The following is a 20,220-nucleotide window of genomic DNA, read 5'->3' as shown; positions in this document are numbered from 1 at the left end:
ACAGATAAAAATTATGTTGACTTTGCAAACTGGTGGAGGTTAGTATAAATGGACTAATAGAACAAGTCCCACACACTGCTACAAGCCAAAATATTTTATCAGAGCTAGATGCAGATAAAAAATTTTTTTAATTTGCAACCTGGTGGAGGTTAGTATAGATGGACTAATAGAACAAGTCCCACACACTGCTATAAGCCAAAATATTTTTTCAGAGCTAGATGCAGATAAAAATTATATTGAATTTGCAACCTGGTGGAGGTTAGAATAGATGGACTAATAGAACAAGTCCCACACACTGCTACAAGCCCAAATATTTTTTCAGAGCTAGATGCAGATAAAAATTATTTTGAATTTGCAACCTGGTGGAGGTTAGTATAGATGGACTAATAGAACATGTCCCACACACTGCTACAAGCCGAAGCCGAAATGTTTTTCAGAGCTTGATACAGATAAAAATTATGTTGACTTTGCAACCTGGTGGAGGTTAGTATAGATGGACTAATAGAGCAAGTCCCACACACTGTTACAAGCCAAAATATTTTTTCAGAGCTAGATGCAGATAAAAATTATTTTGAATTTGCAACCTGGTGGAGGTTAGTATAGATGGACTAATAGAACAAGTCCCACACACTGCTTCAAGCCAAAATATTTTTTCAGAGCTAGATGCAGATAAAAATTATTTTGAATTTGCCACCTGGTGGAGGTTAGTATAGATGGACTAATAGAACAAGTCCCACACACCGCTATAAGCCAAAATATTTTTTCAGAGCTAGATGCAGATAAAAATTATTTTGAATTTGCAACCTGGTGGAGGTTAGTATAGATGGACTAATAGAACAAGTCCCACACACTGCTACAAGCCAAAATATTTTTTTAGAGTTGGATGTAGAAAAAAATAATTTTGAATTTGCAACCTGGTGGAGGTTAGTATAGATGGACTAATAGAACAAGTCCGACACATTGCTACAAGCCGAAATATTTTTTCAGAGCTAGATGCAGATAAAAATTATTTTGAATTTGCAAACCTGGTGGAGGTTAGTATAGATGGAATAATAGAACAAGTCCCACACACTGCTACAAGCCGAAATATTTTTTCAGAGCTAGATGCAGATAAAAATTATTTTGAATTTGCAACCTGGTGGAGGTTAGTAAAGATGGACTAATGGAACAAGTCCCACACACTGCTACAAGCCGAAATATTTTTTCAGAGCTAGAAGCAGATAAAAATTATTTTGAATTTGCAACCTGGTGGAGGTTAGTAAAGATGGATTAATAGAACAAGTCCCACACACTGCTACAAGCTGAAGCCGAAATATTTTTTCAGAGCTAGATGCAGATAAAAATAATTTTGAATTTGCAACCTGGTGGAGGTAAGTATAGATGGACTAATAGAACAAGTCCCACACATTGCTACAAGCCGAAATATTTTTTCAGAGGTAGATGCAGATAAAAATTATTTTGAATTTGCAACCTAATGGAGATTAGTATAGATGGACTAATAGAACATTTCCCACACACTGCTACAAACCCAAATATTTTTTCAGAGCTAGATGCAGAAAAAAATTATTTTGAATTTGCAACCTGGTGGAGGTTAGTATAGATGGACTAATAGAACAAGTTCCACACACTGCTACAAGCCGCAATATTTTTTCACAGCTAGATGCAGATACAATTATTTTGAATTTGCAACCTGGTTGAGGTTAGTATAGATGGAATAATAGAACAAGTCCCACACACTGCTACAAGCCAAAATATTTTTTCAGAGCTAGATGCAGATAAAAATTATTTTGAATTTGCAACCTGGTGGACGTGAGTAAAGATGGACTAATAGAACAAGTCCCACACACTGCTACAAGCCGAAGCCGAAATATTTTTTCAGAGCTAGATGCACATAAAAATTATTTTCAATTTGCAACCTGGCGGAGGTTAGTAGAGATGGACGAATAGAACAAGTCCCACACAATGCTACAAGCCAAAGCCGAAATATTTTTTCAGAGCTAGATGCAGATAAAAATTATTTTGAATTTGCAACCTGGTGGAGGTTTGTATAGATGGACTAATGGAACAAGTCCCACGCACTGCTACAAGCCGAAATATTTTTTCAGAGCAGGATGCAGAAAAAAATTATTTTGAATTTGCAACCTGGTGGAGGTTAGTATAGATGGACTAATGGAGCAAGTCCCACACACTGCTACAAGCCGAAATATTTTTTTACAGCTAGATGCAGATAAAAATTATTTTGATTTGCAACCTGGTGGAGGTTAGTATATATGGACTAATAGAACAAGTCCCACACACTGCTACAAGCCGAAATATTTTTTCAGAGCTAGATGCAAATAAAAATTATTTTGAATTTGCAACCTGGTGGAGGTTAGTAAAGATGGACTAATAGAACAAGTCTCACACACTGCTTCAAGCCGAAGCCGAAATATTTTTTCAGAGCTAGATGCAGATAAAAATTATTTTCAATTTGTAACCTGGCGGAGGTTAGTATAGATGGATTAATAGAACAAGTCCAACACAATGCTAAAAGCCGAAGCCGAAATATTTTTTCAGAGCTAGATGCAGATAAAAATTATTTTGAATTTGCAACCTGATGGAGGTTAGTATAGATGGACTAATAGAACAAGTCCAACACACTGCTGCAAGCCGCAATATTTTTTCAGAGCTAGATGCAGATAAAAAATTTTTTGAATTTGCAACCTGGTGGAGGTTAGTATAGATGGAATAATAGAACAAGTCCCACACACTGCTACAAGCCGAAATATTTTTTCAGAGCTAGATGCAGATAAAAATTATTTTGAATTTGCAACCTGGTGGAGGTTAGTGTAGATGGACTAATAGAATATGTCCCACACACTGCTACAAGCCAAAATATTTTTTCAGAGCTAGATGCAGATAAAAATTATTTTGAATTTGCAACCTGGTGGAGGTTGGTATAGATGGAATAATAGAACAAGTCCCACACACTGCTACAAGCCGAAATATTTTTTCAGAGCTAGATGCAGATAAAAATTATTTTGAATTTGCAACCTGGTGGACGTGAGTAAAGATGTACTAATAGAACAAGTCCCACACACTGCTACAAGCCGAAGCCGAAATATTTTTTCAGAGCTAGATGCAGATAAAAATTATTTTGAATTTGCAACCTGGTGGAGGTTAGTATAGATGGACTAATAGAACAAGTCCCACACATTGCTACAAGCCTAAATACTTTTTCAGAGGTAGATGCAGATAAAAATTATTTTGAATTTGCAACCTTGTGTAGGTTAGTATCGATGGACTAATAGAACATGTCACACACACTGCTACAAGCCCAAATATTTTTTCAGAGCTAGATGCAGATAAAAATTATTTTGAATTTGCAACCTGGTGGAGGTTAGTATAGATGGACTAATAGAACAAGTCCCACACACTGCTACAATCCAAAATATTTTTTCAGAGCTAGGTGCAGATAAAAATTATTTTGAATTTGCAACCTGGTGGAGGTTAGTATAGATGGACTAATAGAACAAGTCCCACACACTGCTACAAGCCAAAATATTTTTTCAGAGCTAGATGCAGAAAAAAATTATTTTGAATTTGCTAAATGGTGGAGGTTAGTATAGATGGACTAATAGAACAAGTACCACACACTGCTACAAGCCGCAATATTTTTTCACAGCTAGATGCAGATAAAAATTATTTTGAATTTGCAACCTGGTGGAGGTTAGTATAGATGGAATAATAGAACAAGTCCCACACACTGCTACAAGCCAAAATATTTTTTCAGAGCTACATGCAGATAAAAATTATTTTGAATTTGCAACCTGGTGGAGGTTAGTATAGATGGACTAATAGAACAAGTCCCACACACTGCTACAAGCCGCAATAATTTTTCACAGCTAGATGCAGATAAAAATTATTTTTAGTTTTCAACCTGGTGGAGGTTAGTATAGATGGAATAATAGAACAAGTCCCACACACTGCTACAAGCCAAAATATTTTTTCAGAGCTAGATGCAGATAAAAATTATTTTGAATTTGCAACCTGGTGGACGTGAGTAAAGATGGACTAATAGAACAAGTCCCACACACTGCTACAAGCCGAAGCCAAAATATTTTTTCAGAGCTAGATGCAGATAAAAATTATTTTCAATTTGCAACCTGGCGGAGGTTAGTAGAGATGGACTAATAGAACAAGTCCCACACAATGCTTCAAGCCGAAGCCGAAATATTTTTTCAGAGCTTGATGCAGATAAAAATTATTTTGAATTTGCAACCTGGTGGAGGTTAGTATAGATAGACTAATGGAACAAGTCCCACACACTGCTACAAGCCGAAATATTTTTTCAGAGCAAGATGCAGAAAAAAATTATTTTGAATTTGAACCTGGTGGAGCTTAGTATAGATGGACTAATAGAACAAGTCCCACACTCTGCTATAAGCCGCAATAATTTTTCACAGCTAGATGCAGATAAAAATTATTTTGAATTTGCAACCTGGTGGAGGTTAGTAAAGATGGACTAATAGAACAAGTCTCACACACTGCTACAAGCCGAAGCCAAAATATTTTTTCAGAGCTAGATGCAGATAAAAATTATTTTGAATTTGCAACCTGGTGGAGGTTAGTATAGATGGACTAATAGAACAAGTCCCACACACTGCTACAAGCCAAAATATTTTTTCAGAGCTAGATGCAGAAAAAAATTATTTTGAATTTGCAACCTGGTGGAGGTTAGTATAGATGGACTAATAGAACATGTCCCACACACTGCTACAAGCCCAAATATTTTTTCAGAGCTAGATGCAGATAAAAATTATTTTGAATTTGCAACCTGGTGGAGGTTAGTATAGATGGACTAATAGAACAAGTCCCACACACTGCTATAAGACAAAATATTTTTTCAGAGCTAGATGCAGATAAAAATTATTTTGAATTTGAAACCTGGTGGAGGTTAGTAAAGATGGATTAATAGAACAAGTCCCATACACTGCTACAAGCCAAAGCCGAAATATTTTTTCAGAGCTAGATGCAGATAAAAATTATTTTGAATTTGCAACCTGGTGGAGGTTAGTATAGATGGACTAATAGAACAAGTCCAACACATTGCTACAAGCCGAAATATTTTTTCAGAGGTAGATGCAGATAAAAATTATTTTGAATTTGCAACCTGGTGGAGGTTAGTATAGATGGACTAATAGAACATGTCCCACACACTGCTACAAGCTCAAATATTTTTTCAGAGCTAGATGCAGATAAAAATCATTTTGAATTTGCAACCTGGTGGAGGTTAGTATAGATGGACTAATAGAACAACTCCCACACACTGCAACAAGCCAAAATATTTTTTCAGAGCTAGATGCAGATAAAAATTATTTTGAATTTGCAACCTGGTGGAGGTTAGTATAGATGGACTAATAGAACAAGTCCCACACACTGCTACAAGCCAAAATATTTTTCCAGAGCTAGATGCAGAAAAAAATTATTTTGAATTTGCAACCTGGTGGAGGTTAGTATAGATGGACTAATAGAACAAGTCCAACACACTGCTACAAGCCGCAATATTTTTTCACAGCTAGATGCAGATAAAAATTATTTTGAATTTGCAACCTGGTGGAGGTTAGTATAGATGGAATAATAGAACAAGTCCCACACACTGCTACAAGCAGAAATATTTTTTCAGAGCTAGATGCAGATAAAAATTATTTTGAATTTGCAACCTGGTGGAGGTTAGTATAGATGGAATAATAGAACAAGTCCCACACACTGCTACAAGCCAAAATATTTTTCCAGAGCTAGATGCAGAAAAAAATTATTTTGAATTTGCAACCTGGTGGAGGTTAGTATAGATGGACTAATAGAACAAGTCCAACACACTGCTACAAGCCGCAATATTTTTTCACAGCTAGATGCAGATAAAAATTATTTTGAATTTGCAACCTGGTGGAGGTTAGTATAGATGGAATAATAGAACAAGTCCCACACACTGCTACAAGCCGAAATATTTTTTCAGAGCTAGATGCAGATAAAAATTATTTTGAATTTGCAACCTGGTGGAGGTTAGTATAGATGGACTAATAGAACAAGTCCCACACACTGCTACAAGCCAAAATATTTTTTCAGAGCTAGGTGCAGATAAAAATTATTTTTAATTTGCAACCTGGTGGAGGTTAGTATAGATGGACTAATAGAACAAGTCCCACACACTGCTACAAGCCAAAATATTTTTTCAGAGCTAGATGCAGATAAAAATTATTTTAAATTTGCAACCTGGTGGAGGTTAGTATAGATGGACTAATAGAACAAGTCCCACACACTGCTATAAGACAAAATATTTTTTCAGAGCTAGATGCAGATAAAAATTATTTTGAATTTGAAACCTGGTGGAGGTTAGTAAAGATGGATTAATAGAACAAGTCCCATACACTGCTACAAGCCAAAGCCGAAATATTTTTTCAGAGCTAGATGCAGATAAAAATTATTTTGAATTTGCAACCTGGTGGAGGTTAGTATAGATGGACTAATAGAACAAGTCCCACACATTGCTACAAGCCGAAATATTTTTTCAGAGGTAGATGCAGATAAAAATTATTTTGAATTTGCAACCTGGTGGAGGTTAGTATAGATGGACTAATAGAACATGTCCCACACACTGCTACAAGCTCAAATATTTCTTCAGAGCTAGATGCAGATAAAAATCATTTTGAATTTGCAACCTGGTGGAGGTTAGTATAGATGGACTAATAGAACAACTCCCACACACTGCAACAAGCCAAAATATTTTTTCAGAGCTAGATGCAGATAAAAATTATTTTGAATTTGCAACCTGGTGGAGGTTAGTATAGATGGACTAATAGAGCAAGTCCCACACACTGCTACAAGCCAAAATATTTTTCCAGAGCTAGATGCAGAAAAAAATTATTTTGAATTTGCAACCTGGTGGAGGTTAGTATAGATGGACTAATAGAACAAGTCCAACACACTGCTACAAGCAGAAATATTTTTTCACAGCTAGATGCAGATAAAAATTATTTTGAATTTGCAACCTGGTGGAGGTTAGTATAGATGGACTAATAGAACAAGTCCAACACACTGCTACAAGCAGAAATATTTTTTCACAGCTAGATGCAGATAAAAATTATTTTGAATTTGCAACCTGGTGGAGGTTAGTATAGATGGACTAATAGAACAAGTCCCACACACTGCTACAAGCCAAAATATTTTTCCAGAGCTAGATGCAGAAAAAAATTATTTTGAATTTGCAACCTGGTGGAGGTTAGTATAGATGGACTAATAGAACAAGTCCAACACACTGATACAAGCCGCAATATTTTTTCACAGCTAGATGCAGATAAAAATTATTTTGAATTTGCAACCTGGTGGAGGTTAGTATAGATGGAATAATAGAACAAGTCCCACACACTGCTACAAGCCGAAATATTTTTTCAGAGCTAGATGCAGATAAAAATTATTTTGAATTTGCAACCTGGTGGAGGTTAGTATAGATGGACTAATAGAACAAGTCCCACACACTGCTACAAGCCAAAATATTTTTTCAGAGCTAGGTGCAGATAAAAATTATTTTTAATTTGCAACCTGGTGGAGGTTAGTATAGATGGACTAATAGAACAAGTCCCACACACTGCTAGAAGCCAAAATATTTTTTCAGAGCTAGATGCAGAAAAAAATTATTTTGAATTTGCAACCTGGTGTAGGTTAGTAAAGATGGAATAATAGAACAAGTTCCACACACTGCTACAAGCCGCAATATTTTTTCACAGCTAGATGCAGATAAAAATAATTTTGAATTTGCAACCTGGTGGAGGTTAGTATAGATGGAAAAATAGAACAAGTCCCACACACTGCTACAAGCCGAAATATTTTTTCAGAGCTAGATGCAGATAAAAATGATTTTGAATTTGCAACCTGGTGGAGGTTAGTATAGATGGACTAATAGAACAAGTACCACACACTGCTACAAGCTCAAATATTTTTTCAGAGCTAGATGCAGATAAAAATCATTTTGAATTTGCAACCTGGTGGAGGTTAGTATAGATGGACTAATAGAACACCTCCCACACACTGCAACAAGCCAAAATATTTTGTCAGAGCTAGATGCAGAAAAAAATTATTTTGAATTTGCAACCTAGTGGAGGTTAGTATAGATGGACTAATAGAACAAGTCCAACACACTGCTACAAGCCGCAATATTTTTTCACAGCTAGATGCAGATAAAAATTATTTTGAATTTGCAACCTGGTGGAGGTTAGTATAGATGGAAAAATAGAACAAGTCCCACACACTGCTACAAGCCGAAATATTTTTTCAGAGCTAGATGCAGATAATAATTATTTTGAATTTGCAACCTGTTGGAGGTTAGTATAGATGGAATAAGAGAACAAGTCCCACACACTGCTACAAGCCAAAATATTTTTTCAGAGCTAGGTGCAGATAAAAATTATTTTTAATTTGCAACCTGGTGGAGGTTAGTATAGATGGACTAATAGAACAAGTCCCACACACTGCTAGAAGCCAAAATATTTTTTCAGAGCTAGATGCAGAAAAAAATTATTTTGAATTTGCAACCTGGTGTAGGTTAGTATAGATGGACTAATAGAACAAGTCCCACACACTGCTACAAGCCAAAATATTTTTTCACAGCTAGATGCAGATAAAAATTATTTTAAATTTGCAACCTGGTGGAGGTTAGTATAGATGGACTAATAGAACAAGTCCCACACACTGCTATAAGACAAAATATTTTTTCAGAGCTAGATGCAGATAAAAATTATTTTGAATTTGAAACCTGGTGGAGGTTAGTAAAGATGGATTAATAGAACAAGTCCCATACACTGCTACAAGCCAAAGCCGAAATATTTTTTCAGAGCTAGATGCAGATAAAAATTATTTTGAATTTGCAACCTGGTGGAGGTTAGTATAGATGGACTAATAGAACAAGTCCCACACATTGCTACAAGCCGAAATATTTTTTCAGAGGTAGATGCAGATAAAAATTATTTTGAATTTGCAACCTGGTGGATGTTAGTATAGATGGACTAATAGAACATGTCCCACACACTGCTACAAGCTCAAATATTTTTTCAGAGCTAGATGCAGATAAAAATCATTTTGAATTTGCAACCTGGTGGAGGTTAGTATAGATGGACTAATAGAACAACTCCCACACACTGCAACAAGCCAAAATATTTTTTCAGAGCTAGATGCAGATAAAAATTATTTTGAATTTGCAACCTGGTGGAGGTTAGTATAGATGGACTAATAGAACAAGTCCCACACACTGCTACAAGCCAAAATATTTTTCCAGAGCTAGATGCAGAAAAAAATTATTTTGAATTTGCAACCTGGTGGAGGTTAGTATAGATGGACTAATAGAACAAGTCCAACACACTGCTACAAGCCGCAATATTTTTTCACAGCTAGATGCAGATAAAAATTATTTTGAATTTGCAACCTGGTGGAGGTTAGTATAGATGGAATAATAGAACAAGTCCCACACACTGCTACAAGCAGAAATATTTTTTCAGAGCTAGATGCAGATAAAAATTATTTTGAATTTGCAAACTGGTGGAGGTTAGTATAGATGGACTAATAGAACAAGTCCCACACACTGCTACAAGCCAAAATATTTTTCCAGAGCTAGATGCAAAAAAAAATTATTTTGAATTTGCAACCTGGTGGAGGTTAGTATAGATGGACTAATAGAACAAGTCCAACACACTGCTACAAGCCGCAATATTTTTTCACAGCTAGATGCAGATAAAAATTATTTTGAATTTGCAACCTGGTGGAGGTTAGTATAGATGGAATAATAGAACAAGTCCCACACACTGCTACAAGCCGAAATATTTTTTCAGAGCTAGATGCAGATAAAAATTATTTTGAATTTGCAACCTGGTGGAGGTTAGTATAGATGGACTAATAGAACAAGTCCCACACACTGCTACAAGCCAAAATATTTTTTCAGAGCTAGGTGCAGATAAAAATTATTTTTAATTTGCAACCTGGTGGAGGTTAGTATAGATGGACTAATAGAACAAGTCCCACACACTGCTAGAAGCCAAAATATTTTTTCAGAGCTAGATGCAGAAAAAAATTATTTTGAATTTGCAACCTGGTGTAGGTTAGTAAAGATGGAATAATAGAACAAGTTCCACACACTGCTACAAGCCGCAATATTTTTTCACAGCTAGATGCAGATAAAAATGATTTTGAATTTGCAACCTGGTGGAGGTTAGTATAGATGGAAAAATAGAACAAGTCCCACACACTGCTACAAGCCGAAATATTTTTTCAGAGCTAGATGCAGATAATAATTATTTTGAATTTGCAACCTGGTGGAGGTTAGTATAGATGGACTAATAGAACAAGTACCACACACTGCTACAAGCTCAAATATTTATTCAGAGCTAGATGCAGATAAAAATCATTTTGAATTTGCAACCTGGTGGAGGTTAGTATAGATGGACTAATAGAACACCTCCCACACACTGCAACAAGCCAAAATATTTTGTCAGAGCTAGATGCAGAAAAAAATTATTTTGAATTTGCAACCTAGTGGAGGTTAGTATAGATGGACTAATAGAACAAGTCCAACACACTGCTACAAGCCGCAATATTTTTTCACAGCTAGATGCAGATAAAAATTATTTTGAATTTGCAACCTGGTGGAGGTTAGTATAGATGGAAAAATAGAACAACTCCCACACACTGCTACAAGCCGAAATATTTTTTCAGAGCTAGATGCAGATAAAAATTATTTTGAATTTGCAACCTGGTGGACGTGAGTAAAGTTGGATTAATAGAACAAGTCCCACACACTGCTACAAGTCGAAGCCGAAATATTTTTTCAGAGCTAGAAGCAGTAAAAATTATTTTCAATTTGCAACCTGGCGGAGGTTAGTAGAGATTGCCTAATAGAACAAGTCCCACACAATGCTACAAGCCGAAGCCGAAATAATTGTTCAGAGCTAGATGCAGATAGAAATTATTTTTAATTTGCAACCTTATGGAGGTTAGTATAGATGGACTAATGGAACAAGTCCCACACACAACTACAAGCCGAAATATTTTTTCAGAGCAAGATGCAGAAAAAAATTATTTTGAATTTGCAACCTGGTGGAGGTTAGTATAGATGGATTAATAGAGCAAGTCCCACACACTGCTACAAGCTGAAATATTTTTTTACAGCTAGATGCAGATAAAAATTATTTTGAATTTGCAACCTGGTGGAGGTTAGTATAGATGGACTAATAGAACAAGTCCCACACACTGCTACAAGCCAAAATATTTTTTCAGAGCTAGATGCAAATAAAAATTATTTTGAATTTGCAACCTGGTGGAGGTTAGTAAAGATGGACTAATAGAACAAGTCTCACACACTGCTACAAGCCGAAGCCAAAATATTTTTTCAGAGCTAGATGCAGATAAAAATTATTTTCAATTTGCAACCTGGCGGAGGTTAGTATAAATGGATTAATAGAACAAGTCCCACACAATGCTAAAAGCCGAAGCCGAAATATTTTTTCAGAGCTAGATGCAGATAAAAATTATTTTGAATTTGCAACCTGGTGGAGGTTAGTATAGATGGACTAATAGAACATGTCCCACACACTGCTACAAGCCCAAATATTTTTTCAGTGCTAGATGCAGATAAAAATTATTTTGAATTTGCAACCTGGTGGAGGTTAGTATAGATGGACTAATAGAACAAGTCCCACACACTGCTACAAGCCGAAATATTTTTTCAGAGCTAGATGCAGATAAAAATTATTTTAAATTTGCATCCTGGTGGAGGTTAGTATAGATGGACTAATAGAACAAGTCCCACACACTGCTATAAGCCAAAATATTTTTTCAGAGCTAGATGCAGATAAAAATTATTTTGAATTTGCAACCTGGTGGAGGTTAGTATAGATGGACTAATAGAACAAGTCACACACACTGCTACAAGCCGAAATAATTTTTCAGAGCTAGGTGCAGATAAAAATTATTTTGAATTTGCAACCTGGTGGAGGTTAGTATAGATGGACTAATAGAACAAGTCCCACACACTGCTACAAGCCGCAATATTTTTTCACAGCTAGATGCAGATAAAAATTATTTTGAATTTGCAACCTGGTGGAGGTTAGTATAGATGGAATAATAAAACAAGTCCCACACACTGCTACAAGCCGAAATCTTTTTTCAGAGCTAGATGCAGATAAAAATTATTTTGAATTTGCAACCTGGTGGAGGTTAGTATAGATGGACTAATAGAACAAGTCCCACACACTGCTACAAGCCAAAATATTTTTTCAGAGCTAGGTGCAGATAAAAATTATTTTTAATTTGCAACCTGTTGGAGGTTAGTATAGATGGACTAATAGAACAAGTCCCACACACTGCTAGAAGCCAAAATATTTTTTCAGAGCTAGATGCAGAAAAAAATTATTTTGAATTTGCAACCTGGTGTAGGTTAGTAAAGATGGAATAATAGAACAAGTTCCACACACTGCTACAAGCCGCAATATTTTTTCACAGCTAGATGCAGATAAAAATGATTTTGAATTTGCAACCTGGTGGAGGTTAGTATAGATGGAAAAATAGAACAAGTCCCACACACTGCTACAAGCCGAAATATTTTTTCAGAGCTAGATGCAGATAATAATTATTTTGAATTTGCAACCTGGTGGAGGTTAGTATAGATGGACTAATAGAACAAGTACCACACACTGCTACAAGCTCAAATATTTTTTCAGAGCTAGATGCAGATAAAAATCATTTTGAATTTGCAACCTGGTGGAGGTTAGTATAGATGGACTAATAGAACACCTCCCACACACTGCAACAAGCCAAAATATTTTGTCAGAGCTAGATGCAGAAAAAAATTATTTTGAATTTGCAACCTAGTGGAGGTTAGTATAGATGGACTAATAGAACAAGTCCAACACACTGCTACAAGCCGCAATATTTTTTCACAGCTAGATGCAGATAAAAATTATTTTGAATTTGCAACCTGGTGGAGGTTAGTATAGATGGAAAAATAGAACAAGTCCCACACACTGCTACAAGCCGAAATATTTTTTCAGAGCTAGATGCAGATAATAATTATTTTGAATTTGCAACCTGTTGGAGGTTAGTATAGATGGAATAAGAGAACAAGTCCCACACACTGCTACAAGCCAAAATATTTTTTCAGAGCTAGGTGCAGATAAAAATTATTTTTAATTTGCAACCTGGTGGAGGTTAGTATAGATGGACTAATAGAACAAGTCCCACACACTGCTAGAAGCCAAAATATTTTTTCAAAGCTAGATGCAGAAAAAAATTATTTTGAATTTGCAACCTGGTGTAGGTTAGTATAGATGGACTAATAGAACAAGTCCCACACACTGCTACAAGCCGCAATATTTTTTCACAGCTAGATGCAGATAAAAATTATTTTGAATTTGCAACCTGGTGGAGGTTAGTATAGATGGAAAAATAGAACAAGTCCCACACACTGCTACAAGCCGAAATATTTTTTCAGAGCTAGATGCAGATAAAAATTATTTTGAATTTGCAACCTGGTGGACGTGAGTAAAGATGGACTAATAGAACAAGTCCCACACACTGCTACAAGCCGAAGCCGAAATATTTTTTCAGAGCTAGATGCAGATAAAAATTATTTTGAATTTGCAACCTGGTGGAGGTTGGTATAGATGGACTAATAGAACAAGTCCCACACATTGCTACAAGCCGAAATATTTTTCAGAGGTAAATGTATATAAACATTATTTTGAATTTGCAACCTGGTGGAGGTTAGTATAGATGGACTAATAGAACATGTCCCACACACTGCTACAAGCCCAAATATTTTTTCAGAGCTAGATGCAGATAAAAATTATTTTGAATTTGCAACCTGGTGGAGGTTAGTATAGATGGACTAATGAAACAAGTCCCACACACTGCTACAAGCCAAAATATTTTTTCAGAGCTAGATGCAGATAAAAATAATTTTTAATTTGCAACCTGGTGGAGGTTAGTATAGATGGACTAATAGAACATGTCCCACACACTGCTACAAGCCAAAATATTTTTTCAGAGCTAGATGCAGAAAAAAATTATTTTGAATTTGCAACCTGGTGGAGGTTAGTATAGATGGACTAATAGAACAAGTCCCACACAGTGCTACATGCCGCAATATTTTTTCACAGCTAGATGCAGATAAAAATTATTTTGAATTTGCAACCTGGTGGAGGTTAGTATAGATGGAATAATAGAACAAGTCCCACACACTGCTACAAGCCAAAATATTTTTTCAGAGCTAGATGCAGATAAAAATTATTTTGAATTTGCAACCTGGTGGACGTGAGTAAAGTTGGACTAATAGAACAAGTCCCACACACTGCTACAAGTCGAAGCCGAAATATTTTTTCAGAGCTAGAAGCAGATAAAAATTATTTTCAATTTGCAACCTGGCGGAGGTTAGTAGAGATTGCCTAATAGAACAAGTCCCACACAATGCTACAAGCCGAAGCCGAAATAATTGTTCAGAGCTAGATGCAGATAGAAATTATTTTTAATTTGCAACCTGGTGGAGGTTAGTATAGATGGACTAATGGAACAAGTCCCACACACTGCTACAAGCCGAAGCCGAAATATTTTTTCAGAGCTAGATGCAGATAAAAATTATTTTGAATTTGCAACCTGGTGGAGGTTGGTATAGATGGACTAATAGAACAAGTCCCACACATTGCTACAAGCCGAAATATTTTTCAGAGGTAAATGTATATAAACATTATTTTGAATTTGCAACCTGGTGGAGGTTAGTATAGATAGACTAATAGAACATGTCCCACACACTGCTACAAGCCCAAATATTTTTTCAGAGCTAGATGCAGATAAAAATTATTTTGAATTTGCAACCTGGTGGAGGTTAGTATAGATGGACTAATGAAACAAGTCCCACACACTGCTACAAGCCAAAATATTTTTTCAGAGCTAGGTGCAGATAAAAATAATTTTTAATTTGCAACCTGGTGGAGGGTAGTATAGATGGACTAATAGAACATGTCCCACACACTGCTACAAGCCAAAATATTTTTTCAGAGCTAGATGCAGAAAAAAATTATTTTGAATTTGCAACCTGGTGGAGGTTAGTATAGATGGACTAATAGAACAAGTCCCACACAGTGCTACATGCCGCAATATTTTTTCACAGCTAGATGCAGATAAAAATTATTTTGAATTTGCAACCTGGTGGAGGTTAGTATAGATGGAATAATAGAACAAGTCCCACACACTGCTACAAGCCGAAATATTTTTTCAGAGCTAGATGCAGATAAAAATTATTTTGAATTTGCAACCTGGTGGACGTGAGTAAAGTTGGACTAATAGAACAAGTCCCACACACTGCTACAAGTCGAAGCCGAAATATTTTTTCAGAGCTAGAAGCAGATAAAAATTATTTTCAATTTGCAACCTGGCGGAGGTTAGTAGAGATTGCCTAATAGAACAAGTCCCACACAATGCTACAAGCCGAAGCCGAAATAATTGTTCAGAGCTAGATGCAGATAGAAATTATTTTTAATTTGCAACCTGGTGGAGGTTAGTATAGATGGACTAATGGAACAAGTCCCACACACAACTATAAGCCGAAATATTTTTTCAGAGCAAGATGCAGAAAAAAATTATTTTGAATTTGCAACCTGGTGGAGGTTAGTATAGATGGATTAATAGAGCAAGTCCCACACACTGCTACAAGCCAAAATATTTTTTCAGAGCTAGATGCAAATAAAAATTTTTTTGAATTTGCAACCTGGTGGAGGTTAGTAAAGATGGACTAATAGAACAAGTCTCACACACTGCTACAAGCCGAAGCCAAAATATTTTTTCAGAGCTAGATGCAGATAAAAATTATTTTCAATTTGCAACCTGGCGGAGGTTAGTATAAATGGATTAATAGAACAAGTCCCACACAATGCTAAAAGCCGAAGCCGAAATATTTTTTCAGAGCTAGATGCAGATAAAAATTATTTTGAATTTGCAACCTGGTGGAGGTTAGTATAGATGGACTAATAGAACATGTCCCACACACTGCTACAAGCCCAAATATTTTTTCAGTGCTAGAAGCAGATAAAAATTATTTTGAATTTGCAACCTGGTGGAGGTTAGTATAGATGGACTAATAGAACAAGTCCCACACACTGCTACAAGCCGAAATAATTTTTCAGAGCTAGATGCAGATAAAAATTATTTTAAATTTGCATCCTGGTGGAGGTTAGTATAGATGGACTAATAGAACAAGTCCCACACACTGCTATAAGCCAAAATATTTTTTCAGAGCTAGATGCAGATAAAAATTATTTTGAATTTGCAACCTGGTGGAGGTTAGTGAAGATGGATTAATAGAGCAAATCCCCCACACTGCTACAAGCCGAAGCCGAAATATTTTTTCAGAGCTAGATGCAGATAAAAATTATTTTGAATTTGCAACCTGGTGGAGGTTAGTATAGATGGACTAATAGAACAAGTCCCACATATTGCTACAAGCCGAAATATTTTTTCAGAGGTAGATGCAGATAAAAATTATTTTGAATTTGCAACCTGGTGGAGGTTGGTATAGATGGACTAATAGAACAAGTCCCACACACTGCTACAAGCCGAAATATTTTTTCAGAGCTAGATGCAGATAAAAATTATTTTAAATTTGCAACCTGGTGGAGGTTAGTATAGATGGACTAATAGAACAAGTCCCACACACTGCTATAAGCCAAAATATTTTTTAAGAGCTAGATGCAGATAAAAATTATTTTGAATTTGCAACCTGGTGGAGGTTAGTAAAGATGGATTAATAGAACAAATCCCACACACTGATACAAGCCAAAGCCGAAATATTTTTTCAGAGCTAGATGCAGATAAAAATTATTTTGAATTTGCAACCTGGTGGAGGTTAGTATAGATGGACTAATAGAACAAGTCCCACACATTGCTACAAGCCGAAATATTTTTTCAGAGGTAGATGCAGATAAAAATTATTTTGAATTTGCAACCTGGTGGAGGTTAGTATAGATGGACTAATAGAACAAGTCCCACACACTGTTACAAGCCAAAATATTTTTTCAGAGCTAGATGCAGAAAAAAATTATTTTGAATTTGCAACCTGGTGGAGGTTAGTATAGATGGACTAATAGAACAAGTCCCACACACTGCTACAAGCCAAAATATTTTTTCAGAGCTAGGTGCAGATAAAAATTATTTTTAATTTGCAACCTGGTGGAGTTTAGTATAGATGGACTAATAGAACAAGTCCCACACACTGCTACAAGCCAAAATATTTTTTCAGAGCTAGATGCAGAAAAAAATTATTTTGAATTTGCAACCTGGTGGAGGTTAGTATAGATGGACTAATAGAACAAGTCCCACACATTGCTACAAGCCGAAATATTTTTTCAGATGTAGATGCAGATAAAAATTATTTTGAATTTGCAACTTGGTGGAGGTTAGTATAGATGGACTAATAGAACATGTCCCACACACTGCTACAAGCCGAAATATTTTTTCAGAGCTATATGCAGATAAAAATTATTTTGAATTTGCAACCTGGTGTAGGTTAGTATAGATGGACTAATAGAACAAGTACCACACACTGCTACAAGCCAAAATATTTTTTCAGAGCTAGGTGCAGATAAAAATTATTTTTAATTTGCAACCTGGTGGAGGTTAGTATAGATGGACTAATAGAACAATTCCCACACACTGCTACAAGCCAAAATATTTTTTCAGAGCTAGATGCAGAAAAAAATTATTTTGAATTTGCAACCTGGTGGAGGTTAGTATAGATGGAGTAATAGAACAAGTCCCACACACTGCTACAAGCCAAAATATTTTTTCAGAGCTACATGCAGATAAAAATTATTTTGAATTTGCAACCTCGTGGACGTGAGTAAAGATGGACTAATAGAACAAGTCCCACACACTGCTACAAGCCGAAGCCGAAATATTTTTTCAGAGCTAGATGCAGATAAAAATTATTTTCAATTTGCAACCTGGCGGAGGTTAGTAGAGATGGACTAATAGAACAAGTCCCACACAATGCTACAAGCCGAAGCCAAAATATTTTTTCAGAGCTAGATGCAGATAAAAATTATTTTGAATTTGCAACCTGGTGGAGGTTAGTATAGATGGACTAATAGAACAAGTCCCACACATTGCTACAAGCCGAAATATTTTTTCAGAGGTAGATGCAGATAAAAATTATTTTGAATTTGCAACCTGGTGGAGGTCAGTATAGATGGACTAATGGAACAAGTCCCACACACTGCTACAAGCCGAAATATTTTTTCAGAGCTAGATGCAGATAAAAATTATTTTGAATTTGCAACCTGGTGGACGTGAGTAAAGATGTACTAATAGAACAAGTCCCACACACTGCTACAAGCCGAAGCCGAAATATTTTTTCAGAGCTAGATGCAGATAAAAATTATTTTGAATTTGCAACCTGGTGGAGGTTAGTATAAATGGACTAATAGAACAAGTCCCACACACTGCTACAAGCCAAAATATTTTTTCAGAGCTAGATGCAGATAAAAATTATTTTAAATTTGCAACCTGGTGGAGATTAGTATAGATGGACTAATAGAACAAGTGACCACACACTGCTATAAGCTAAAATATTTTTTCAGAGCTAGATGCAGATAAAAATTATTTTGAATTTGCAACCTGGTGGAGGTTAGTAAAGATGGATTAATAGAACAAGTCCCACACACTGCTACAAGCCGAAGCCAAAATATTTTTTCAGAGCTAGATGCAGATAAAAATTATTTTGAATTTGCAACCTGGTGGAGGTTAGTATAGATGGACTAATAGAACAAGTCCCACACATTGCTACAAGCCGAAATATTTTTTCAGAGGTAGATGCAGATAAAAATTATTTTGAATTTGCAACCTGGTGGAGGTTAGTATAGATGGACTAATAGAACGTGTCCCACACACTGCTACAAGCCCAAATATTTTTTCAGAGCTAGATGCATATAAAAATCATTTTGAATTTGCAACCTGGTGGAGGTTAGTATAGATGGACTAATAGAACAAGTCCCACACACTGCAACAAGCCAAAATATTTTTTCAGAGCTAGATGCAGATAAAAATTATTTTGAATTTGCAACCTGGTGGAGGTTAGTATAGATGGACTAATAGAACAAGTCCCACACACTGCTACAAGCCAAAATATTTTTTCAGAGCTAGTTGCAGAAAAAAATTATGTTGAATTTGCAACCTGGTGGAGGTTAGTATAGATGGACTAATAGAACAAGTCCAACACACTGCTACAAGCCGCAATATTTTTTCACAGCTAGATGCAGATAAAAATTATTTTGAATTTGCAACCTGGTGGAGGTTAGTATAGATGGAATAATAGAACAAGTCCCACACACTGCTACAAGCCAAAATATTTTTTCAGAGCTAGATGCAGATAAAAATAATTTTGAATTTGCAACCTGGTGGAGGTTAGTATAGATGGACTAATAGAACATGTCCCACACACTGCTACAATCCCAAATATTTTTTCAGAGCTAGATGCAGATAAAAATTATTTTGAATTTGCAACCTGGTGAAGATTAGTATAGATGGACTAATAGAACAAGTCCCACACACTGCTACAAGCCAAAATATTTTTTCAGAGCTAGGTGCAGATAAAAAATATTTTTAATTTGCAACCTGGTGGAGGTTAGTATAGATGGACTAATAGAACAAGTCCCACACACTGCTACAAGCCAAAATATTTTTTCAGAGCTAGATGCAGATAAAAATTATTTTGAATTTGCAACCTGGTGGAGGTTAGTATAGATGGACTAATAGAACAAGTCCCACACATTGCTACAAGCCGAAATATTTTTTCAGAGCTAGATGCAGATAAAAATTATATTTAATTTGCAACCTGGTGGAGGTTAGTATAGATGGACTAATAGAACATGTCCCACACACTGCTACAAGCCGAAATATTTTTTCAGAGCTAGATGCAGATTAAAATTATTTTGAATTTGCAACCTGGTGGAGGTTAGTATAGATGGACTAATAGAACAAGTCCCACACACTGCTACAAGCCAAAATATTTTTGCAGAGCTAGGTGCGGATAAAAATTATTTTTAATTTGCAACCAGATGGAGGTTAGTATAGATGGACTAATAGAACAAGTCCCACACACTGCTACAAGCCAAAATATTTTTTCACAGCTAGATGCAGAAAAAAATTATTTTG

The sequence above is a fragment of the Phyllobates terribilis genome, unplaced genomic scaffold (assembly GCF_046119375.1).
Source record: "Phyllobates terribilis strain yellow unplaced genomic scaffold, ASM4611937v1 Scaffold_4__5_contigs__length_816908805, whole genome shotgun sequence".
Lineage (NCBI taxonomy): Eukaryota > Metazoa > Chordata > Amphibia > Anura > Dendrobatidae > Phyllobates > Phyllobates terribilis.
Note: the sequence above shows the minus strand (reverse complement) of the source record.